This window comes from Tamandua tetradactyla, chromosome 3 (genome assembly GCF_023851605.1).
Source record: "Tamandua tetradactyla isolate mTamTet1 chromosome 3, mTamTet1.pri, whole genome shotgun sequence".
NCBI lineage: Eukaryota > Metazoa > Chordata > Mammalia > Pilosa > Myrmecophagidae > Tamandua > Tamandua tetradactyla.
This window is the reverse complement of record NC_135329.1, coordinates 100,698,910-100,726,221: the sequence shown is the minus strand read 5'-3', so window position 1 is coordinate 100,726,221 and position 27,312 is coordinate 100,698,910. Positions and strand designations below refer to the sequence as shown.

At 38.4% G+C, this 27,312-nt stretch overlaps 1 pseudogene; it reads right to left on the bottom strand.

Moving 5' to 3' along the window:
• LOC143675732 (L-lactate dehydrogenase B chain-like) overlaps positions 1-27,312 on the bottom strand; it is a 77,570-nt pseudogene that overhangs the window by 49,942 nt on the left and 316 nt on the right.

Below are 27,312 nucleotides of genomic sequence, written 5' to 3'. Positions count from 1 at the left end.
CCAGTGGTGTGTGGGGAATGTCGAGATATCCCTTCTAAGGTGAAGGATAACTTGCTGCATCTGGCCCCAACTATGAACAAAAAAGAGGCACAATGCCTAGTTGGTTTTTTTGGATTTTGGTGACAACATATTCCTCATTTGGGTGTGCTACTCCAGTCCATTTATTGAGTGACCAGAAAAGCTGCTAATTTTGAGTGGGTACCTGAACAAGAGGAGGCTCTGCAACAGGTCCAGGATGCTGTACAAGCTGCTCTGCCACTTGGGCCATATGATCCAGCAGATCCAATGGTGCTGGAAGTGTCAGCAGCGAATAGAGTTGCTGCCTGGAGCCTTTGGCAGGCTCCTATAGGAAAATCACAATGCAGACCCTTAGGATTTTGGAGCAAAGCCTTACCATCTGCTGCAGATAACTACTCTCCTTTAGAGAAACAGTTTTTGGCCTGCTAGTGGGCCTTAGTAGAAACTGAATGCTTAAACATGGGCCATCAAGTTACCATGATACTGAGTTGCCTATCATGATCTGGGTGTTGTCTGACCCACCAAACCATAAAGTTTGGGCATGAGCAGCAGCACTCTATTGTAAAATGAAAATGGTATATACGAGATAGGGCCAGAGCAGGTCCTGAAGGCACAAGTAAGTTCCATGAAGAAGTGGCCCAAGTACCCATGGTCTCCACTCCTGCCACATTACCTTCTATTTCCCAGACCAGAACTATGGCCTCTTGGGGAGTTCCTTACACTGAATTGATTAAGGAAGAGAAAACTTGGACCTGGTTTACAGATGGTTCAGCACAATATGCAGGTACCACCCGAAAGTGGAAAAGTGCAGCACTACAACCCCTTTCTGGGGTGTCCTTGAAGGACAGTGGTGAGGGGAAATCCTTCCAGTGGGAAGAACTTCTAGCAGTGCACCTGGTTGTTCATTTTGCTTGGAAGGAGAACTGGTCAGAGCTGTGTTTGTATACGGACTCATGGGCTGTTGCTAATGGTTTGTCTGGATGGTCAGGGACTTGGAGAGACCATAATTGGAAAATTGGTGACAAAGAGGCCTGGGGAAGAAGTATGTGGATAGACCTTTCTGAGTGGGCTGAAAACATGAAGATAGTTGTGTCCCATGTGAATGTGCACCAGAGGGTGACTTCAGCAAAGGAAGGTCTTAATAATCAAATGGATAAGATGACCCATTCTGTGGATACCAGTCAGCCTCTTTCCCCAGCAACTCCTGTCATTGCCCAATGGGCTCATGAACAAAGTGGCCATGGTGGTAGGGATGGAGGTTATGCATGGGCTCAGCAACATGGACTTCCACTCACCAAGGCTGACTTGGCTACAGCCACTGCTGAGTGCCCAATCTGCCAGCAGCAGAAACCCACTCTCAGCCCCTGATATGGCACCATTTCCTGAGGTGACCAGTCAGCTACATGGTGGCAGGTAGATTACATTGGACCACTCCCTTCATGGAAGGGGCAACGATTTGTTCTAACTGGAATAGACACATACTCTGGATATGGGTTTGCTTTCCCTGCATGCAATGCTTCTGCCAAAACTACCATCCGTGGGCTTACAGAATGCCTTATGCATCGTCACGTTATTCCACCTAGCATTGCTTCGGATCAAGGAACACACTTCACAGCAAATGAAGTGCAGGAATGGGCACATGCTCATGGAATTCTCTGGTCTTACCATATTCCCCATCACCCAGAAGCAGCTGGATTGATAGAACGGTGGAATGGCCTTTTGAAAACTCAATTACGGTGCCAACTAGGTGTCAATACCTTGAAAGGCTGGAGTAATGTTCTCCAGGAAGCTGTACATGCTCTGAATCAGCATCTGCTGTATGGTGCTGTTTCTCCCATAGCCAGGATCCATGGATCCAGGAACCAAGGGGTGGAAATGGGTGTGGCACCACTCACCATTACCCCTAGTGATCCACTAGGAAAACTTTTGCATCCTGTCCCTGCTACCCTAAGCTCTGCTGGTCTACAGGTTTTAGTTCCAAAACAGGATGTGCTTCCTCCAGGAGAAACAACACTGATTCCACTGAACTGGAAATTAAGACTGCCACCTGGTCACTTTGGGCTACTTATGCCATTGGATCAACAAGCCAAGAAGGGGATTACATTATTGTCTGAGGTAATTGACCCTCACTATCAGGAGGAAGTAGGACTGCAACTACAGAATGGAGGTAAAGAAGAATTTCTTGAAATATAGGAGATCCCCTAGGGCGTCTTTTAGTACTACCATGCCCTGTGATCAAAATCAATGGAAAACTGCAACAATGCAATCCAGGCAGGACTACTAATGGCTCTGAAACTTCAGGAATGAAGGTTTGGGTCACTCCACCAGGCAAAGAACTATGGCCAGCTGAAGTGCTTGCTGAGGGTAAAAAGAACATGGAATGGGTAGTGGAAGAAGGTAGTGATAAATATGAACTTTGACCATGTGATCAGTTACAGAAATGAGGACTGTAATGCTGTTTTGTTCATGTTATACTATTTAAGTTGTAAGATATCAAGTTTAAGAATGAATGTTGCCCAAGGATTTGCACCCTATTCTGGAAAGATTTAATATGTTTCCAGTGTATTCAGGACAATTGAGTATTGTCAGGTAAAAGAAAAAAAATGTGTGTTTTATTGTTTTCATTTGGAAATTAAGATGGTTTAAGGTGATAGATATATAGCTACCAAGTTGACAAGGGGTGGACTGTCATGGTCAGGGACATGTGTCAACTTGGCCAAGTTTTGGTACCTGTTTATCTGGTTGGGCAAGTGCTGGCCTGTCTGTTGCAATGAAGACATTTCATAGAATTAGATCATGATCATGTCAGCTGCATCCACAGCTGATTCCATTTGTAATCAGCCAAAGGGGAGTATCTTCTACAATGACTGATGCTTAATCTAATCACAGGAAGCCTTTTAAGGAGGATTCAAAGGAGACAGGTTGCATTCCTGCTTCAGCTGGTGAGCCTCTCCTGTGGAGTTCATCCAGACCCTCCATCGGAGTTGTCGGCTTCACAGCCTGACCTGCGGATTTTGGACTCTGCATTCCCATGGTCACATGAGACACTTTTATAAATTTTACATTTTCAGGTGTTTCCTGTTGATTCTGTTTCTCTATAGAACCCTAACTAATACAATTGGGTATCTGTGTGACACCTAAGATTCAGAGTTAGAGTTCTGCAGTTCCAAAAGTCAACATTGCTACATAAAACAACTGTTAAAGAAACCAAAAAAGAGATCAGGCTTCAATTAGAGATAAGAATGAAGCCAATCTGGTTGGGACTAAGGTAAATCAGAATTCAGAGTAAAGGATGATATTCTCTGTATTTTAGAACTTCACATACTGTATGAAAACAAAGGAAGAGAGGTTTATGTTGTCCAAAACCTAAACTTTCTATAGCACATAATCTAACTCAACCTGTCTGGATAGTTCATTTAAACAATCTAAGCACATGACGCTAAATGGGAATGAGGGCTTGTAATTAATGTAATACCCAGATACATTCCAGATAATTTTGGGTAGTGTTTTAGTTTGTAAAAGATGCTGGAATGCCATATTCCAGAACTGGAATGGTTTTTAAAAAGGGGAATTTAGTAAGTTACAAATTTACAGTTCTAAGCCTATAAAAATGCCCAAATTAAGGCATCCAGGAAAAAAAGACTTTAATTTAAGGAAGGTCAATGGATACAGAACACCTCCATCAGCTGGGAAGGCATGTGCTGGCTGGCATCTGCTGGCCCCTTGCTCCTGGGCTCTGTTGCTTTCAGCCTCTATTCCTGTGGGGGTTCCTCACTTTGATTCTCTGGGGCTGGCTTTCATCTCTTAGCTTCCCTTGGCTCACTCCAGGTTCTGGCTTGCTTAACATCTCATAACAATGTCTGCTGGGATCCAAGCATCTCCAAACTTTTGTGTCTGTTCTCCAAGTTTTGGCATCTGTGTCAGCTCTGCTCTGAAATTTCTGTTGGCTCTGTCATTTTCTTCAAAATGTATCCCCTCTTAAAGACTCTAGTATACTAATAAAGACCCACCTGAAATGGCTGGAGTCACATCTCCATCTGATCAAATGGTCACACCCACAGTGAGGTGCATCACATCTCCATGGAGAAAATCTAATCAAAATTTCCCATCCTACAGTATTGAATCAGGATTAAAAGAAATGCTGCCTCTACAAGATGGAATCAGGATTAAAACATGATTTTTCTGGGGTACGTAATACTTTCAAACTGGCGCAGGTAGATGATTAAAAATTATTGGCAAAATCCAGGGGTGTGAGGGTAGTTAGTGGTAGATTCTCATTTGCCATGATTCTCATTTACATTTCTCTTTATTGCTGTGTAATATTTCATTGTATGGATATGCCACAATAGGTTTATCCATTTACTAATTAACAGTTTCCAGTTTTTAACTATTATGAATAAAGTTTTCATAACTAGTCATGCACATATCTTTGTGTGGATAATAGTTGTTTTTTCCCCTCTCACTTATGTAAGTGTTCAGTTTGGATTTTTTCCAATGGACAAGCAGCTTTTTCCTACATGGTAATTTGGAAGATCTTGGCTTCTTTCATCTTGTGGCTCCCTAACCCCCTAGGGCCTTGGCCTTCGTCGTTTCCACCAGTTGGAAGGGAACAACAAGTGGAGAAGGCATTCCTTCTTCTAATAACGCAGCCCAGTAGGGGTACACATCACTGCTGCTTAGAGTTTGTTGGTAAGAACTTGACACATGGTCACCTTGGATGTGAAGAGTATGGGACATTTAATTCCAGCAGCAACTCTACAGTATGGAAGGAATGCGTGAACTTTGGTGGGCAAATATCTGTTAATGACAGAGTTTATTTGTTCAGCAAATATTTATTGAGAAATCTACCAAGCACCAAGTATGGTCCTAGGTGCTAGGGATAGAGCAATGATAAAAACAAAAATTAAAAAAAAAGAGCAAAACCAAAAAATAATCTGCAAACCCCATCTTAACACCTTAAATTAGAAGTCTAGATGTATTTCAGGGAATTACAATGTGCTTGTGGATCCAGAAAAAATCAACAGGCATAAAAGTAATGGGATATGGAATAGGTATGAAAGAGAGATGAAGGAAAAATCATGGTATGTGGGTTAAGGAAATCTTCCTGGGGAGGTACTGTTTAATCTGGGCTATTAAGGATGTTTGAAATGTGGGTAAGTGACTAGTAGGGGGGTGGATATCTCTCAAAAGAGAAAAATAGTCAGAAAATTAGAATAGAAGCAACAATAAGCATACCTCGCATGAGGGTGAGGGACGAAATTGACCCACATTCCCTGCTTTGATAAGATGACCACTTGCTGACCTTTAGTTCACAGGACAAGGCTCATTTGGGTAGCTCCCTAAATATATTCTTCTCCATTTGACTGTTTTAATGGCTGCTGCTCTGTTTTATTGATGGTAATTGAATGTTTTAAAATGTGGAATTTCATACCCCATGGGGGAAGAGTTTTTCATAAATAGTATAAGCCGTATCATCGCCTGCTGGGTGTTTTATAAATATTAATAGACTTTAATAAATTAAGATGGTAAGAAGGGAGTGGCTTTCCCACCTCTTACAGAATGGTTTGGAGAGAGATCATGCTTATTACAAATTAAACCAGGGACTGGTAAATCTAAAGATCTGTTGGTACAATTGGACAGTATGTCATTACATTAGAACCTATTTGGTAGAAGAAATAGAAACCACTGATAGGTACGCAGACAGAAAGAGATTTAATACAGGAATTTAGGTCCTTACACAATTATTCAAATGACCATAGAAGCAGCAATCTGTGGGCCATCAGGATAGCTCTAACCTGGAAGTCAGGAGACTGCTGTTTCTCTTGCAGTCAGAGCTGCTGCCTCATGACAAACAGGTGACAGAAAGGGGAACGTAAATGTTCAACCTTTGAAGAATGGCTCCACTGGCCTTCCAAACCTGCCATAACCTCTCATTACAGAACCAAAATTGCATTCATATACCTAGATCTAAAGGAGTCGGGGAAATGTAGATTTTAGTCTTCTAGTCCTTTTGATTTAGGGTAGAACACAGAAGGGAGTAGGGATGGTTGCCAACTACAAATCAACAACATTTAGGTGAATTATATTTATTTTTCCCGTTCCCTCACTTATCTGTCTTCCCTTTTGAAAGTTAAAGGGAAAGATTTTTAAATAAAAATATCATTTAAAAAGACATATTGAAGACTATGATGTCATTATTTAAAATATGGTAGTTCTTATATTCACATCTGATTACATTCTTATTAAAAGTAATATTAAAGGTAACAACCATTCAGGATATCCCATGGGTAGGATATTATATAATGTTTATATGCTGGATCCCAGCCATGCTAGGTCTTTCACATATTGTCTCAGCGATTGCCCCTCACTCAACTTTACTGCATCTTCCCAAACAAATCTAAATCCACAATTAATGAGACACAGATTTTTTACTGAAGATTCAGATGTGAGGCGGGGAAGAGGATTCCTATTACATCCTGCTTAAAAAAATTCCTCATCAGATCACTCTGTCTCCCCACCAACGTTCCCCTTCTCGGTCTACTACTAACAGGGATTCTAAAAAATCCACTTTCTTATGTTAAGAAACCTAGCGACACCTCAATTTACCTGTACCACTCAGCAAATCCCAGTTAGCAGAACTGGCACTATCATTTGTTCCTCAAATATGGCCATTTGCCAGGAAGGTGGGCTGGTGATGCAATGTGGTTTCTTTTTACTTTATACCCTAAGTGGCTTTCCAAAATAATCACCCAACAAGGCTCACATAGGGCAAAATTCTGTGCTATGGAAATATACTTTATCTCTTTCCACTAGAGTTATTATAAGGAATTTCTTTCTAGAATAAGGTCTCATCATAAATATTTTCAAGAAATGGCCACAATCTATAATTAATAGTACACTAGAAATAATAATTGCACAACATCAACTTTTTAAAGGGTGCATTAATTAAACAAGACAATACAATAATAATAAAATACAAATCAACTTAGATACAGACCTGCTTATATTTTATGCTTTTCAGGTTTAAAGCACTTTGATGTCCCTGATCCTATTTGAACTCTATTTTCTTTTTTATATATCATATCTGATAGTCTCAACTCTTCCCAATTCCATAAAATTACCCAATTTTCAGTGACTATTTTGTGCCAATGGCTTTAGATAAATTATTTCTAAATCTTAAAACTTTGCAAGATAGATAATACAGTATATGTATGCGCATTATATATATGCATTATGCAGACTCTAATTTAACGTACCCAGGATCAGAAATTAGTAAATATTGGGAACACCATTAAAACCCAGGGTCTTTGCTCCTTCTTTTCCACCGCATTTCCTATATCCTACAAGTAGAATCGAGACCCACAATAGTTCAATTCAATTTTACAAATAGTTATTGGGTGAGAACAACTACTTAATCTGTGGGCCCAGTTAAAAATGCAAATGCAGGGTCTATTGCTAAATTATTAAGACTTCCAAGATGGTGACAGTAGAATAGTAAATTGAGTGTAGACCTAAGGATGCTTATGAAGCTGGCCTTGGTGTTGGCGTAAGTAAGAGCTGCTATAGACATCATCCTTCTGCTTGGGGACATGAAGAGTTTCTCCTTTGAAATTGGCTTCAGGGTCAGAATCAAATACCTTGAATATCTTCAGGAGTGGTGAATATTTACTTTTTGGGGTATAAGACTTCTTGAAATAGCCAAAGTCCCTCTGCTATAAGACTGTCCTTGAGAGGACAGTCTGAGTAATTAGTAATGATAACTTCGGTTCAAAACAAAATGTGACTATAAAGAAGGGCACTTGATTTTCTTGGGAGACCCTTGGGGTAACACCACTATACCTCCAATAAAAAGGCTCTAAAAATGTTGGAAACCATGAAGCATTCTTAGAATAACATATTGTATTGAAAGCAGTGCTGATTTGGTCTCTTCTAAGTGACAATATAAGCTAAAAATAATATCAGTGTCAATACCTTACAGTGACAGCTTACACACATGGCAGAATGTTACCGTGCTATTTTGTTTTATAAAGTGTTTTCTCCCTTATCACTATGAGTTTTGATTATCAAGCTTCACTGGCAACAGGTAATGTTGAAAGCAAACTTGAGTTCAGCAAGAAATATAAATGCATTGATCTTGTGAAATGATAAAATGATAGAGTTGGATAGCATCCTCTGAGGTCATCTGGACCTTGAAGACCATCTCTCTCTCTCACTAACGAGGTTGTGAGGATCAAATGAGAATGTTTTTCTTAACATACCTTGTGAAGCGGAGAACCAGAGAAATGCAAGGTGTTATACAGCCTATTCTCATTTTGCAGAGAACAAAACCCATCTCTCTGGGCCAGATCATCTGTCTTCTGATTCTCTTTGTTCCTCAAGGTCAAGCTTTTATTGCTTGGGTCCTGTTCAACAACTGCTGCTGGGGCTCTTAGTTATAATCCAGCTGCTATCTTTTCACTATTACAGTAGCAGGGCCCTGTTTATTTTCTGAGTGATGAATTGGACCTGCCTAATCTCTTGGCTTCTCTACTTTCTTCCTCTGAGTTAGAGGCTAGATGACTTACATTTATAGATTGGGTCAGCTATGAACAAGGTGTATGCCGGGAAAATGAAATGAAGAATGGATTCAGTTACTCTGAGGTTTATTTTCCCAACTGGACGAGGGAAATTAATTTCTCTAAATAGGTAGGACCATCATCAGTAGCCTGGTAGCTAACAAGTTTAATCACCCTGTATAGAATATGTCTATAAATGGATCCCAAACAATCACATCACTCACATAGTCTCTCTTTCTCCCTCTCTGTCTCTCTCTCTCTCTCTCATATGCAAAATGAATAAGGCCATTCCCTGCCCTCTCTTTGGCTGTTTGAATGTGTGTGTGTGTGTGTGTGTGTGTGTGTGTGTGTGTGTGTGTGTGTGTGTGTGAGATCAACATAGTCTGTGCAATTGCTCTATCAGTTAAGAGGAAAGGAAAATATCCCCCCAGTACCTTGCTATTTGCTTCATCATCACTTTAGGTTTATTCACTATTGTCAAGAAAATGGGTTGGAATTCCTAAGGTGAAAATGCAGCATCTACTGGCTCAATTTTGATGAGTTTGAGCATTTTATATTAATTTTTTAAAAGATAAAATCTAGTCAGCATTAAGGGTGTTGTTTACAGAGTTTGTCCCAAAACAATCCTTATGTTTGTAAAATCGCTCTTCTATAGCCGGAATCAATGCTTTAGTTTTTTTAAAAATGGGTTTTAGTTCAGTACCATTGGTTTGTAAATTTTTCATCTTTGTTATGAAGGGCTCGACTAATAGCCACTTGGATATCTTGGCTTGAGGATTTTACACTTAATAGAGCACAACTGGCTGAACGATCTCCTTTCTCCAAATAACCTGATTTCTTGCGTTAACTCTAGGGTTTTATTTCTCTTTGATTTCCCTTACCAGTTTCTATCTTATCTCTCTGGATAACCAAATCCCCATAAATGTAAAAGGCTTCTCCTTTGAAGTTGCTGCCATTTAGAACATGACAGCCTTCTTATCTCTCCTCTCTGTCCTGCTTCTAAGCTCATGCCAAAGCTCAATTGAAATGTACTTTTTCTTCCTCTTTGTCCTAACCCAATTCTGAAGTTACACTCCCTAATATCTGTGGATATGATATAACTTAAATGAGCATATTTTGCTAGAGTAAGCTAACAACCTTGTTGACAAGGATTTTACATTGATCGATCAATCAAAAATGTTTCCTTAACTGCCCATATGCATAATTTTGGGAGTCAAGTCACATACAAGTATGCGTGGGTGAGGCATAGTCTCTGGTTGCTTTTGAGAAAGTTTGCATTTTCTGGTGTATAATCCAAGGCATTATTAGATGTTGCTCAGGGAAAAGGGACTATTTACTACTTTGCATCCTTGCCATAGAGACACTGTATTTCGCCTCTGTTGTAGCATCTTCACACAGCATGACCGTTTGTGGTTCGTTCCCCTTCCTGGACCGCTAATCCCCATTCATCTGGTGTCCTGCCAGTAGCACAGTGCATGGCACTGTTTCTGGATGGTTGATGGAGGGAATGTATGTCTAAATATTCTTCAAGGTCCACCTCTGCCAGGTTCTGAACTAATACTCACTGTCAAGTATCCTATTAAATTTGAGTGCAGCATAATCCCTGTCAGAGATTAAATTTGTGGTTTTGTTTCTGCTCCAGAAAGAGGTGCCTGATATTTTCACTAGCTGCCCTTAGATAAAATTGCTCTATCATACCCATCTGTCTTTCCTCCCCATCTCAAGGTAAGCAAGTTTATGTTTAACATTTGACTCTTCCTTGGAGAAATCAAGTTCTATTGCCTATAAAAGAGGGTTACCTGGACTCTTTTGCATTTAAGGGCCTAAAGGGAGGGTAAGGTTCCCCAGAAGGGATGGTAGAAGGCAAAGTGCTCATTATGAAGGAGGAATCCTGAGGTGGGTTTATAACCCAGGAGAGGTTATGTGTTTAGAGAGAGGACAGTACTTCTGTAACAGTATCATACCAGGACCTGAGCTTCAGGTGAAGCAGGAGCCTTGTCCTACCCTGAACCAGCCTGTCTTTCAAGCCTCACTTTTGTCTCTGCTTTGAAAACAGGTGCCTGGTAATCTTCTGGTCACTTCTTCCATGTCTGAGGTTTGGTGCAGACATGTGTCAACCTCTCCAGTTATTAAATTGTGGGTTTTGCTGTATCTATGCTCTCCTTATTTATTTGATGACACTTTTCACTGATTTTATGTTCCATATGGGACTTTGAGACTGGGGTTTGCAATTCCTATTCTGAGGTGGAATGAAGAGTAATGGTGGATTTTGTGCTAGAGGGAGAGGAAGTAAATAGGCATTCCTATTAAAATCTGAAAACCTTTAAGTGCAACAGAACTGAAAAAAACAAAAGGACTTTTCCTGCCACAGCATAAACTGATAAATGAGGACACAAACTTCTCAGATCCCCAGAAGCTTCTTACAAGGAAAATATTTGTCCTTTGTATCCAGCATCTCCAATATCCATTCTGAAAATGTTTAGTATTCTGGGTTTACTCCTTAGTGCCTCAGTATTTTGCCTATGTATTACTCCTTTTATAGTCATATTGCTCATAAGAAAGTGTGTACATCAGTTGTTTTTTGATTGATTGATGAAACTTCAAACTGAGACATCTCTTCTGGGAGTACCTGTGTTTTAACAGGCACAAACCCTTAAACTACAGGATTAGAGCTGAACCAATGAAGTTTAAGTGTTGGCCTGTGAGACTTATGATATTTTGGTGTCATTGGACATTTTTGCCTCTCCTTAAATCTCCTGAAATGTGGAGAACAATCTGTCCCACCAGGATGGCCTAGAACATTGTGGATCAGAGTTACCTTGTTCAAAGCACTCATTGACACCAAACCATATTTTAAAGAGTTTAGTATTCTCATGACATCAACCTCCATTGTAAAGAATGAGTCTTGTTATGGGTCTTTCTGGAAATGGCAGGCATAAATCTTTCATTCTCTTTTTCACCATGCCTGGTGGTTGGTACTGAAGCTGGAGAGGCCCCCCATATTGCAATTTGATGTTATGTCTGTGTCAATTGACTTTATGGGAATCCCTGTTGGTTAGGGGGAGGAGAAGCCGAGCAGTCTTGCTGCTGGCTCAAGCTTGAATCCTCTCAGGTTAGGGAAATTACATAGGTACAAAGAGAGGCAGGGAGGAGTAGAGGAGGAATCTCTAGCTTGAGGCCTTAATCAATGCCTGCATTTCTCCACTCCTCTTTTGTCCACAACAAAAGACTGCTGCTTCTTACTTTAAGAATCCTCCAATCAAACCTGTTTGTGCATGTGCTTTGTCCTTTTTATAAACCCTAGCTGGGGCTTTGGTTCTTGCAGTTCACTGACACCCTACTAGTCCTGAGACTTTCCAGTGTTCATGTAGGAAAACTCTTGAGCTTTAATTCCCTTCTTCACACCAGCCCAAGCTCCCCATACCTTAGACTGGATGGAGCCTGGGATCACTACTTGCCCAAATGAAGAGGTCAGAAATGAGTAAGGAACTTACATTAGTTTTTTATGGCTGTGTAACAAATTTTGTACCTAGCAGTTTAAAATAACACAAATGTATTATCTCGCAGTTTTTTGTTTGTTTGTTTGTTTTATATCTGGACATGGATTAGCTGGGGCCTCTACTCAAGGACTTACCATGGTTAAAGCAAGGTTTTCCAGAGCTGTGATCTTATTTAAAGCTCAGAATCTCTTCCAAGCTCATTGATTGTTGGCAGAATTCAGTTTTCTTCTGGCTCTAGCACCTGTGGCTCCTTATTCCTTCAAGGCCAGTAGTCGAATCTCTCCTACCTTTTGCGGGTATCCAGTCCTTCTTTTAAAGGACTCACCTGATTGTGTCAGGCCCACCTAAAGTTAGCTGATTAGGGAGCCTAATTATATCTGCAAAATTCCTTTTGCCACTTAGCAATATAATATAAGTCATGGGAGTGATATTCCATTAGATTCACAGGTTCTCTCTTTCTTAAGGGAAAAGGATTATAGAGAACATGTTCATCAGGGACAGCAAGAATCTTGGAGGTCACAATAGAATTCTGCCTCCTGGTGTGAGCCTAGGTGTCAAAGAAAGCTGGGTTCAAATCCTGCCCTTAGCCTTTACTACCTGTTAACTAATATTGACACTTGGATGCCTAGTCTGTCAAATGAGGGCCATAATGCTTAGAGTATTATGGTATGGATTTAAGGCAAAGTATTTAAAGATCTAGTGAAAAGCTGGCCACACACTAATTCCTCCATAATGCAATGATACCATGACAGACAGGGAATGATGCTGGTATGAAAGAAGAAGGGGATGGGCACGAGTGCAGGAACAGAAACGCTGATATGTTTTTGGACTAAAAATTTTTGAAGGCTTTTGTATATTGAACAATTTGTGCAAGTCTATGAGAAGAATAAATTTTCCAAGTGGTCATACTGGGTTGCTTCACATTTAATTTTGTGTTTTCATTTCGTTCAGCTACAACATTCAAGCAAAAAAAACTTGAAAATCTGGTCCAAATAATTAAAATTTAAGCGTTTGATTGTGGGGGAAGATAGAACAGAAAGTGATTATCTTATTTTTGTAATGGAATATTTTTTTCCTCTTTATATGAGTAATATGTACAAATCACAGAATTTGGGAACTGCACAAAAATATAAGGAAAAAAACACAGACAAGCACTATTAACACTTGGCATATTTCCTTCCAATCTCATTTGTTTATGAGGTTCATATTATATTATTGGTATTTTTCTATTTCTTCAGTTAGATATCCTCCTTATTTATCCCAACATTAGATCATAGGCAGGTTTCTCCTTTTTTGGCAGCTTTTAAATTAAAAGCATCATTTTAAACGGCTGCACCTTTCAGAAGCTACTATTTTACATTGGATTGTGCTATTATTTGATCACCTCTCTTCTCCAGCTAGAATATAAACTCCATAAGAATAAGAACCATTTCTCTTTTGGATCAATGTGGTACCCCCAGAACCTAACAGAACCTGGCACGTGGAAGGCAAACAATAAATACTGTTGAAAGGCTGAGAGAATGAATAAATGACTGCATCTTGTGGATGTGCAATAATTTACTTTGCACTCTATTATTGTTAAACATTTTTTCATTATTATAAATGAATCTGATATAGCATTACACATAAATAATTTTCCATGTGAAAACCAGGTACTTCTCTCCACAATGTGGGATGCAAATTACGTGCTCCAGTTCCCAAAATGCAACATGTGAGTACCTATCAATGAATACTAGCAGAGAGTATGCTGGACTAGTCTATTTTTCTCCAAGGTCCCAAATCTTTACTATAGGTATTGAAAATAGACAAGTATGTGTGATTTTTTTTTCCCAAGGGAAATAGTCTGGTCTCATTGGATTTTCTCAGTTTGATGATTATAAGAGAGGACACACTGGCTGTTAATTAATCATTGAATTTAAAAGTTAAGACCCAAAGAGGCAATTGGCAATCATGTCCCATGTTTCCCTGGTGCCCCTAGAGTGCTTGAGTGGCATCTTGGTCTAGTAAAAGAGATATTCTTCAGATGAGAAGATGAGCACTGTAGTGGGCAGAAATCTAAAAATAGGCACCAAGATTCCATGCTTTAGTCTCAAGAGCCTGTGACTATAACGAGTTATGACTCTCATGATTATGTTACATTTTATGGCACAGTTGGCCTTAAGATAAGGAGATTGTCCAGAGGGGCCTGTTCTAATCACATGAACTTTAAAAGCAGAGATTTTTTTCCAGCTGTGGGCAAAAGAGGAAGTCAGCTATTCTAAGTACCAGGGAGATTCAATGTATAGTGGCCAGTTTGAAGATGGAGGAGGCCATGTAAGAAAGAATGTGGTGGTCTTAAGGAGTTTAGAGGGTCCCCTGACTTACAGCCAGCCTCAGTCCTACAACCACAAGAAACTAAATTCTGCCAGCAGTCTGAATGAATTTGGAAGCAATTTCTCCCAAGAACCTCCAGATGAGAACATAGCCTGGCCAACAACTTGACTTCAGCCTTGGGGATATCCCAAACAGAGAACCCAGTCAAATTATGCTGGACTTCTGACTGTGAAGCTGAGAGCTAATAAATAGAAGTTGCTTTCAGCTGCTCAGTTTGTGGTCATTTGTTATACATCAATAGAAACCTAACACGACTAACTACTCTAAAGTTAAGTCTGGTGAAGCAGGCTGCTAGCAGCATAAATTCTTATAAATACTAAGTCCATATTAAAAGTATTCATTAATCTGACTCTATGTTCTTGATTTTTGGAATCTTGAAATATCTCTTACCAGTTGACAGGGAAAATTCTAGATGGTATTTTTCTTGAGCTATCTCCAGTCACAAGTCCTGGGTAGGGTGGGCCACGGTGGCTCAGCAGGCAAGAATACTCACCTGCCATGCCAGAGGACCTGGGTTTGATTCCGGTGCCTGCCCATGTTTAAAAAAAAAAGCTGGGTAAAATAAAAGGAAAATGCTGGAAAGCATGAAAAAGTAAAGAGAAGCTGGACAGGGAATTTAGGTTCAAAAAAGAAAAACAAGAAAACAAAAAACAAAGACCTGTGACAAAAACAAAGACCTATGGCTACTTGTAGTAAGTTGAATTGTATCTCCCCAAAATGATATGCTCATGTCCTAACCCCGGCTACCGGTGGATGTGACCTTTTTTGGACATGCAGTCTTTTTATCGATTTAAGATGAGGTCATACTACCTTAGAGTGGGGCCCAAATCCAGCGACTGATAGCTTTATAAGGGGGAGAGGGCACACAGAGACACACAGGAAAGAAGGCCACATGAAAATGATGGCAGGGATTAGGGTGATGTTGTGTTGCCACAAACCAAGGAATGACAAGAATTGCCAGTAAGCACCAGAAGCTAAGAGAGCAGCATTGAACAGATAATTCCCTGGAAACTTCAGAGGGAGCATGGCCTTGCTGAAAGCTTGATTTTGGACATCTAGCCTCCAGAACTGTGTGATAATGTTTCTCTTGTATTAAACTACCCAGTTTGGGGTACTTTGTTACAGCAGCCCAAGGAGACCAATATTCTGGAAAACAGTGGCGTTTCCTCCACAGTCTTACAGGTTAACTATACTTAAAGGCTAAAGGAATGAAGCTGGAAATTTTAATCAGAAACCCTAGCATCAGAAGGACCACAGAAGGAATGAGACCAAAATTTAGAGTATAAACTGTCCCAAATTCTCACTGGAGAGTTAGTCAAGCATACCCTGAGGGGGACATCAAGGAACCTTGGGAGAAAATCAGACAGAGACCTGAGGTAAATGTACCCTTGAAAGATGAATTCATGTAGAACAATATCTTTGAGTTTCCGGTTTTTCTTAACTGAGTACATTTCCCACTCCTGCATAGCCTTGGAGGCAAAAATGCTGAAGGGTTAGTATACAGGAACTAGGGGTGACAAAGCAGCCAGAAGTTAAAGGACTCCTTAGAAGCAAGGAAACTACAGAGGAGTGAACTCTATTTCTACTCAATTCCTTGACTGACTGCCAAATTTCCTCTGCACCTAGGAGACCCAGGAGGGTCAGACTCATAAAACAGCAGTTGGGGGGGCATAAGAACAGAAATAGATATAAATAGCTGCATACCGTGTGAATGATAATGCTCGCAGTTAGATTCCAGGAAACTTAATTGCCCAGCAGAACAAAAATACAATAATTTCCAGAAGAACAAGACAGAACCCAGAGTTGATACACTGCGTTATCTGCAATGTCCATTTTTCACCAAAATTACTAGACATGTATTATGTACTGCTGTGTAACAAATTACCCCCAAGTTTGGCAGCTTCAATGAACAAACATTTACTATCTCATTATGGGTTGTTAGGGGGCAGGGTCTGGGAGAGGCTTAGCTGGGTACTTCTGGCTCAGGATATTAGAATGTCACTGTCCAAATGTCTGTGGGACTGTGGTGATTTGAAGGTATGACCAGGGCTGGAGGATCTGCTTCCAAGCTCTCTCACGTGACTGTTGGCCTGTGAAATGGTCCTGAAAATAGGGACTTTCCCACATGGTGCCACCTGTCTCTTTACTTCATTCTTGCTATTGCAAATATAATTGTTGAAAGCTATTGGTGTTATTAGACCTAACTGTCTTTTTTCATTTCTTATTGCCAAAATTGCTTGATTTGTTTACAATTAGATCAGATTGTCTCCCTGCTGAGGTTGTTTCTATTCTGTATCAATTCTCAAATCCCCAGATCGTTTGCTCTCTAGTTCCCTTCTGTGACAGTAGAATGGATGACTAGTTACCTAGGACAGATGTAGTTATTCCCTATCATTCCAGGGCCATTAATTTTTTTCTTCACAGAAAATGCTTTCTTTCTCTACTAGTCCTTCTCATTTCCACACATGCAACCATCCAAGCATGCAGAAAGAAGCTTTATCTCCAGATCTCCTCCAAAAACATACGAGAAGAAAACAGGTCAAGTGCAATGAACAGAATTGAATTGTCCTTCAGCTAGAAGGACAAGAAACAATGCAGCTGGTTCCCCACATCTCTTTATCTGCCATGATGATGATGGAGCATGAATAAAGGAAACAAGAAAAGTCAAGGAGAAAATGGACATGTCCTCCTGGCTAGCTAGAATCTTGAAGAAATGAAAAAGGCACTGTGAGGTTGAGTCTAAAATTATCGTTAATGTTTCTTCCTCTTCTTTCCTTTCTTATTTGAGCCATTTAGATGGAACATTGTACGGGTGTAATTAGTTATCATAATGCTTTTACCTCAAAATACGATCTCTTGCTCACCTCCCCACCTGGACTGAGCAGTGAATCTCAAGTTTCCCCTTTCATCTCCACATGTCAGCCCAGCACAGACCAATTCATCATTTGTTTGTTTGTTTTTTTGTTTGTTTTTTTGTTTGTTTTTGCATGGGCAGGCGCCGGGAATCGAACCTGGGTCTCCAGCATGGCAAGTAAGAACTCTGCCTGCTGAGCCACTGTGGCCGGCCCCATTTCATCATTTGAAGACTGGAGGGAAGACACCAGGAGCTTGTGATCCTTACTGGACCCTGTTGACCCAGGTTGTTCACAGAATGACATTTACCTGGGGGCTTTTACCAGCCCTCAGGTGCTAACTTCTAGCCAGACAGGTTTAGAAAACAGCTTTTGTATCCACATTAGAAGTGGATGGAATAGCAATAACCACCAGGTAGAAAATGATGGATGAATTACATATGGAAAGAGTTCATGGGTACTGTGGAAAATTAATTAAAAAAGAAAATGTTGAAGCACTCTGAAAGCATCATGACATTAACACAATAACAATCAACTAACCAACAATAAAAACAGGTGTTAAAAAGGAAAAGCTGCATGGATCTCAGATTTTTTTGCAATGTTAGATGCCAAAAGATAATGAAGCAATAATTATAGTAGTTCAATGAAAAAAGTTATGTCCCTCTATTCTACCCTTAGACAAGTTGTCAGTTGTCTGAAAACAACAATAAAGGGATGCATAGATATGCAACTACTTATGCATGTTTTTAAAACAAAAATACTTTAAGAAAGAAAATAAATGAACAAGTCAAAATAAATGAAAAAAGCAGCAAATATATACAAAGAAATAAGAGGAAAGAATTAATAAAGATTAAAACAAATTTATAAACTGGAACACAAAAGGACACAATTTACATTTAATTCCAAGAGGCTGTGTTGTGAAAAAAATATAGATAAATTATTATCTAATTAGATTAAAAAACAGACATACAAAATCAGGAATGACAAATAAAAGTAAATCAAATCAATTATATGAAATACTTGACATTCTAGGCTTATAAGCTTCAAAGTCTCATTAAATATATAGTTTTTGGCAAATTACCAAAATTGGTATATAATGAGATAGACGACATGAATGGATCAATAATTATCAAATAAATCAAAAGACTGTCTGAGAAACTAGTCCCAGGAAAGTTACTGGCATACATAGATGGTTTCACAAGTGTTTTATGGTCCTTTAAGAGATTAAATGATGCTGATTTTGTTTAAACTTTACAGAGCACAGGAAGGAAACACCTTGCAATAATATTATTTTTTTACAAGGATAGTGTGAGCTTAGCAACCAAAACTTGAAGATGACAGAGAATTAGAGAACTCCCGACTAATTTCTCATTTGTATATGAACCAAAGAGCTTAAATAAAATATTAGAAAATCAAATCTAGCAGCATACTCAATGAATAATTCACCACGACCACATAGGATTTAGTCTAGGAAACCAACATTAGGAAATTTATTCATATAATTCATGATATGAATAGGTTAGAGGGGAAAACATCATTTTCACAGTTGTCAAAAATGCATTTGATGAGATTTAACCTCATGATTTAAAAAATGAACTCAGATTTCAGCAATAGATGCATCCTTCCTTAACATGATGGGGGAGAGAATTCTATCTCAAGCAAACACCTGTCCCAGACTTACCAATGACCCACTAGATTAGATGAGGTCAGAGGAAATAAAACAACTATACCTACTGCCATTCTTACTATTTAATATGGTTTTTTAAATCCTAGCTTATGCAAATAGAACTGAAAACAACAACAAATAGAAGAGGAGGTAGGAAAAGCAGATGAGACAATGTATCTAAAATGCTCAATAAAATGCTGGCACATAATTAGATTATGACTTAGAAAATTCCCAAACTCTATTGGAGCAGAGTAACAATTCATCTCAGGAAAAGTCAATCATCTGTACAAATATGTAACAGATTATGCACAAATCTGTTTTTAGTGCTTTAAAAAAATTTTAGTGTTGTAAAGTACATAAAACATAAAATTTTTCATGTAACAGTTTTTTTTGTTTGTTTGTTTGTTTTTTTAACATGGGCAGGCACCGGGAATCGAACCCGGGTCCTCGGGCATGGCATGCAAGCATTCTTACCTGCTGAGCCACCATGGCCTGCCCTGTAACAGTTTTTAAGTATACAATTCAGCAGCATTAATTATATTCACAGTGTGGTAATCATTTCTGTTTCTATTTCCAAATTTTTTCATTACCCCAAACAGAAACTGAATCCATTATCAATAGTGTGGTTTTGTTTTAAAATTAGAAACAACCATGCCTCCTAAAACAGAGGATTGATTAAATACATTATTATACATCTAAATGATATCATATTTGCATTTGTTGAAAATATGATACAGTAGTACATTTATTGATATGTGGAAATTGTCACAATACATCAGGTAAAAGAGACAGTTCAAAAATAGAATGAGGATCCTATTTTATCTATATAATCATATGTATTTAACTGCAAAACTGAAGTACCAAGATATACATTAAAGTGGTAATAATGATTCTGTATGGATAATAGGATTTCAGGCTATTGATTTTGCTTTTATTATCTGGATTTTCCAATAATTCTGTTACAAACATTAATTCCTGTGTTAGTGAAAATTTCAAGTTTCAAGTTTGCTTGAAGTTCTCTCATGCACACTGAAATCACTTATCAAATTCTATAGGACAAGATCCCCTCTCTCCTGGCATAGTTTAGGTGGGCATTGTCAAGACATATTTCAGTCTTTTCTTTGATCCATGCTCCTTGGAAATCAAACACCACCCCATATGATTGACACATTTCTTTACATATGTCAATATCTTTAGTCAATAATTGTTCTGACTTGGGAACCACTGTTTTTTTTAATGTAATTTGTACATCTCAGCTCTCATTGTTTATTCAACAAATATTAACTGAGCATCCAAACTTTCTCCTAGGTGCTCCATAAAAGCTGCTTTCTGGAGGCCATAAAGGGACCTGATGACTCCCTTTCTGACCAGGTTCTAAACTGAAGAAAAGACAAAAGAGAAAGCAGATGGAGAAACAAAACTTGTCACTAACTTCTTACCCTGTGGGACAGCTCAGCTGAGGGCAGTTGGAGTCTGAAGAGTAGCCTCCTCCCTCTACCCAAGTCACTGCCTCCTACTGGTCTGGGTGAAGATAGGAGAAAGAATCCGCACATCAAGATCTGAGTGTGGATCAACTCCTTCTTCCCATTTGAGAACCATACATCAAAGGGTCTCTCCTGGTAACCTTTTTTCTGCTCTGGTGAAGAGCAAAGAGGAAAGGGAGAATGGAGAGAAACCAGAAGTATGATGCTAATAGGGTCTTCCCCCTGTGGAAGGAAAAGGTCACCAAGGAGGTGATAGTGGTACAAAATGAAGTCTGCTCCTCGCTTCAAAGTCACTCCCCTACTCCTAACCACTGTTCTTTTCGGTATTTTCCTGGGACACCTGGTGGGCAGGGTAGACATTGCCCCTGGAAGACACTGAATTGAGGTAGAAGAGTATATTAATTACATTAATGCTGAGGTCACTCTGTCCAAGGCCGAAAATTCATCCCTAGCTCTATTTCTCATTTCAGATTATGTCTCGCCATATTTCCCACAGCCCACCAGAGAGACTACAATAAAATTAAATGACAATATTAAGATATTCCAATAATAAAATGTCAAGAATATAGAGATGCCCCAAATTGAATATAAACACCCTCCCATTATCAAATTCCTGGGGAGAAATGAGTCTGAAAATTAAATTGCTTTGCAATTTCAAGTGCAAAAGAATTAGAGTCAGAAATCAAATTTGCTTGTCCTTATGAATTAAAAATCCAATGGAATCAAAGTTCTCCCATATTTCCTATTTTCACTTTTAACCCATGGTGGTCTTCCAAGTGAAATTAAGGTTCCTTCAGCAACTGTCATTGGAATGATTATGAGCTCTTCAGATCCTCAGACGAGGAATTAGTTCAATGCCAAATCTCTGATAAACCTCACTGTTTATTTATTCATTTATTTTTTTAGCATTTATATCATGATTTCTTAATTGCAAAAATTGTTTTGGGAGTAAGTGTTGTTTAATTCATTAAAACAGTCATTCATTCAACAACTATTAATTGCTTACTGCACACAAGGATCTTTGTTAGATGTTACAGAGTGTTGAATCAAGTGCATAAAGTCGCTGCTCTCAAAATGCTGACAATCTGTGCTAATTTCCTATTTGAGGCTCACTTTGAAAAGACTTCTGGATAATAGGGCACTAATTAATACTAGAACTGACCCCACCCTACCATATTTAGAAAGCGTGCCAATGCCAGCCCTTAGAGCATTTATTCCAGGCAAAGCTGTGTTCCCAGACCACGATATTTGGCTTTATCTAAGTCCAGGGCAGAGATTTGGTGGATACTCAGAAGGGCGATCATAACTACTAGTTTCTCTGGGACAGTTCCAGTGCCTTCTCCTTATCCCAAATTAATGATTGGGAGCAGTCATTTTAACTCTCAAAAATTGGCTTATTTAGGAAAATAAATTTTATGGTCATTCCTGTTAATGAAGGAAATCTAAATATTAGCTTTATCCGGAAGCCACTTGATTTATACCAGTTTTCTGCAGTATATTACCAGTAAATTAGAGTTATTTGGGAGAAAATCTTCAAGTAAGAGTTAATTTGGAGAATATGCTCTTGGATTTTTGGGGAAAAGTCCACTCACTCATATTGTCTACTATTCCAGAGAGTGACTTGACCATTGCTGCCTTCTCACTCAATAGCTTAGAAATTTGCAGTGGTAGCAAACCTAATCACTGTGTCTTATTTGAGGTTCCTTTTGTTCTTTTTAAGTATATTAATTTTTCCATTTGTCCTTTTTACAGATACCTAGTATTAGTAATATAAACTTAGAACCTTAGTAATAGCACTTGTAGGGCAGAACACAACTTACTTGCATGCAAAAGCAGCAAATATTCTTTGCCCCATACCATCTCAACAATCTATATTGGAAAAGAGACTTCTCTGTTGTTTGCTTTAATTCTGTATCTTACTGTAGGAAATTCTGGGCTTGTGTAGCTTAGGAAAAGCTGCAGCAGCTGTATCTGAGCTTATGGAACCTGCTACAAGCCCAGCACACAGCTTTTTCTTGCTAAGCTCTATGTAGCTAGCGTCTGTGGACAGCATCTTTGGGAACAGTGCTTGGATGAGTGCCCCTCTGCCCTCACCTGTACTGAGCTGATGCCTTTGTTGAGGACCAGCATTCTATACCACTGCCCTCCTGAGGTCAACTTGCTCCTGCATATTTGGAAAGGCCCTTACCAAATTTAAGGCTCAGCTTATGCAGCTATGCCCTTCCTCAAACAGTCTTTGTTTGTAGACCAAGCCACCTAAATTGCAGAAACTGGGCAAAGTGGAAATCTCACATGACCCCTGCCCAAGAACCTTGGCTCCTATACCCAGTCCAGATGACATCAGTGAAAAGCCAAAAGCCCAGTGGTGAGCTCATAGATGTTTAACAACTGGCTCTTTGGAGAGGGGTGGGGCAGTTTCCATGGCTGATTTTAGTCTGCAAATCATGAACAGGAAGTTGTAAAGAGATGAAAACAACAAGCTCATGGCATGTATTTGATAAAGTGTGGAGAATTTTATTTGACCTGCATTTAGCTAAAGTCTACATAAGCCGTTGCCACACAGAAGGATCTCTATACTTCTTTTTTTTCAAACTATATCCTAAAGTAAGCCATCCTAGCTTGGAGTGGGACTGACTGCTGGAATGTCCTTTCATGAATTGAATCCAATAGTTTTATTTTACTTTTTCCCAACACACATGCCTCTATCTCTTCCCTCTCCCTCCCATTCCCTCTATCTATCTATCACAGAGATAGATCTACTTTCTATCTCTGTGAATTTGCAATTTCTAGTCAACTCTTAACAATTGTTTGTCCTTATGTGTTTTGCTTATTTTACTGAATATAATATTTTCATGGTCCTTCCATGTTGTAGTGTGTCTTATAACTTTATTCTTTGTTATGGCCTGAAAATTTCCATTGTGTACACATACAACATTTTGTTTATCCATTAATTTATTGATGGACACTTAAGTGGCCCACCCTTGGGCTATTGTAGGTAATGCTGCTATAAACATTGGTGTACAAATATCTGTTTGAGACTCTCTTTTCACTTTCTTTGGCTATAAATCCAGAAGCAAAATTGCTGGGTCATATGGTTATTTTATATTTAAATTTTGAGGAACTACCATATTGCTTTCCACAGTGGCTGCACCATTTTACATTCCCACCAGTAATGCATTAGATTTGCAATTAGTCCACATCTCCTCCAACACTTTTTTCTTTTAGCAATAGTGGGCTTTGTGGATGTGAAGTGGTATCTCATTGTAGTTTTGATTTGCATTTCTCTGATGGCTAATGATGTTGGTCCTCATTCCTTGTATGCTTTAGTTCACTAAGGCTGATGAAATGCAATATACCAGAAATGGACTGGCTTTTAGCAATGGGATTTATTAGTTTACAACTTTACAGTTCTAAGGTCATGACCATGTCCGATTAAGGCCCCAACAAGATGATACCTTCTCTAAAGACTGCTGGCCATGTGGAATACCTCTATCATATGGGAAGGCCTATGGTGATGTCAGTTGGTCCTTCTTTCCTGGTTTTGTTGCTTTTAGCTTTTGGCTTCAATGGCTTCCTCTTTCCTCTTCTCTGGGCACATTTTTTTGTGTCTTTTATCCTCTTATAAAGGACTCCAGAAAGAGGATAAGTCCTGTCTTGAATGAAGTAAGTCACATCTCAATTGAAATAACCTAACAACAGGTCCCACCTACAATAGGTCTATGCTTACAGGAATGGGTTAAAAGAACATGCTGTTTCCTGGGGCACATACATCTTCAAACTACCACACTTCGTTTATTAACCATTGTAGATCTTCTTTGGAAAAATGTCTATTCAAGTCCCTTGTCCATTTTTTAATTAGGCTGTTCCTTTTTTGGGGGTGGGGGGCTGTTTCTTTTTGTTGTTGCACTGGAAAAGTTCTTCATATATTCTAGAAATTAGGTCCTTAATTGATCTATGACTTTCATATATCTTCATCCATTCTGTAGGTTGCCTGTTCACTTTCTTGATAACTTCCACTGAAGAAAAAAAGTTTTCAATTTTGAATAAATCAAATTTATCTAGTTTTTCTTTTGCTGCTCATGCTTTTATGCTTTTGGTGTAAAGTCCAAGAATCCATTGCTGAATCCTGGGCCATGAAGATTTGTCCCTACACTATCTTCTAAGGTAGTACATTTTCATTATTGTATTCTCTGGCCTTGATTCATTTTGGTTTGATTTTTGTATATGATGTAAGATAGGGGCATGAATTCCCTTTTTTGCATGTGAATATCCAGTTTTCCTGGCATCATTTGTTGAAGACACTATTCTTTCCCCATTTCATGTACTTAACACTCTTATTAAAAATCAGTTGACCGTAGACGTAAGTGCTCATTTCTGTATTTTAAATTCTATTCCATTGGCCTATTTTTTCTATCTTTATGCAACTATCATACTGTTTTGATTACTGTAGTTTTGTAGTACAATTTTTTAAGAACTTTTTTATTGTAAAACATAACATATGTACAAAGCAGACAGAAAAGCAATAATTTTCAAAGTGCATTCCAACAAGCAGTTGCAGAACAGATCCCAGAGTTTGTCATGGGCTACCACTCCACTATCTCAGATTTTTTCCTTGTAACTGCTCCAAAACATTGGAAGCTAGAAGGAATGTTAATATAGTGATTCAGCAGTCATACTCATTAGTTAAATCCTATTTTCTCTGTTATATTTCCTCCCACAGTGTGTGTCCTCCAGCATTGTTCTTCTGAAAAATTGTGTGGCTATATGGGGTCCCTTACAGTTTCATATGAATTCGAGGATTGAGTTTTCCATTTCTGTTAAAAAGGATACTGGAATTTTGATAGGTATTTCACTCAGCCCATAAATTGCTTTGTGTATCATTGCCATCTTAACAATATCAACTCTTGATATTGAACATGCAAGTTTTGTCATTTATTTAGCCATTAAAAAAAATTATTCCAGTAGTGTTTTGTAGTTTTGTAGTTTTCAGTTTACAAGTCTTTTATATCCTTGGCTAAATTTATTTCTACAAATTTTATTTTTTTAAGTGCGAGTGTAAAAGGGATTGTTTTCTTAATTTCCTCTTCACATTACTTATTGCTAGTTCATAGGAACAGAACTTTTGTGTTGATCTTCAGCCTTGTCTCCTTGCTTAAAGCTATCATCTCTGTAAGATCTGTAAGATCTCCTTGCTTAAACTATCATCTGTAAGAGATGATAGTTTTCTTGTGGATCCCTTTAAAGGTTCTACATATAAGGCATGTTGTCTGGAAATAAATGTTGTTGTACTTTCTTCTTTCTAATTAGGGTGCTGTTTATTACTCTTTCTTGCCTAAGTGCTCTGGCTAGAACTTCCTGTACAATATTGAATAGAAGTGGTGCAAATGGGCATCCTTGTCTTTTTCCTGATCCTAGGGGGAAAGCTTTAAGTCTTTCACCATTGAATAGTATGCTGACTGTGGGTTTTTCATAAATGGCCTTTATCATGCTAAGAAACTTCCCTTCTAATCATAGTTTTCTCAGTGTTTTTATCAAGAAGGGGTGCTGGATTTTGTCAAATGTCTTTTCTGCATCGCCAGTAATCATGTGGCTTTTGTCCTTTGTTTTACTTATGTGGGATATTACATTGCTTGATTTTTGTGCATTGCATCACCTTGCATTCCTGGGATAAATCCCATTTTGTCATGGTGTATAATCTTTTAAATATGCTGTTGGACTTGATTTACTAGTATTTTGTCAAGAATTTTTGAATCTATATTAATAAGGGAAATTGGTCTGCAATATTCTTTTCTTGTGATGTCTTTACCAGGTTTTGTCATCAGAGTAATCCTACCCTTTTGAAAGAATTAGGAAGTGTTAATTCCTCTTGAATTATTTGGAACAGTTTAAGAAGGATTGGTATTATTTCTTCATTAAGTGACTGGCAGAATTCTATGAAGTCATCTGGTCTTGGACTTTTCTTTAGAGGAAGGTTTTTATTATTGATTCAATCTCTGAACCTGTGATTTTGTCTCTAAATATTTTCTATTTCCCCTCATAATTTCTTCTTTAGCCCATCAGCTATTTAAGAGTTTGCTGTTTAATTTCAACATATTTGTAAATTTTCCAGATTTCCTTCTGTTACTGATTTCTAGCTTCATTTCATTGTGGTCAGAGAGGTTACTTTTTGTGATTTCAATATTTTAAAATTTAGACTTCTCTTAATGCCCTAATATATGGTTTATCCTAGTAAATGATCTGTGTATACTTGAAAAGAATGTGTAGTCTGCTCTTGTTGGAGGAAGTATTCTATACATATTGGTTAAATCTGGTTGGTGTACAGTGTTGTTTAGTTTCTTATTGATCTTCTGTGTTGATCTTCTATCCAGTATTGAAAGCAGTATTTTGAATCCCCAACTATTATTGTAGAACTGTCTATTTCTCCCCTCAATTCTGTCAATGTTTGCTTCATATATTTTGGCACTCTACTATTAGGGGCATATATATTTATAATTATTAAATCTTTTTATTGACTTGATCCTTTAATTATTATGTAATGGTCTTGTCTCTTTTAACAGTTTTTGACTTAAAGTATGTTTTGTCTGATATTAATATAAGTACCCTTTCTCTTTTGATTAGTATTCACATGAATTATTTTTCCATCTTTTCATTTTCAAGTTGTTTATATCTTCGGATCTAAGGTAAGTCTCCTGTAAATAGCATATACCTGGGCCATGCATCTTTATCCATTCTTCCACTCACTGCCTTTTAATTTGAAAATTTAATCCATTTACATTTAAGGTAATTCTGATAAGGCAGACTTACTTCTGCTGTTTTAATTGTTTTTTTGTAAGTCATATCTATTTTGTCCCTCTTTTCCTCTGT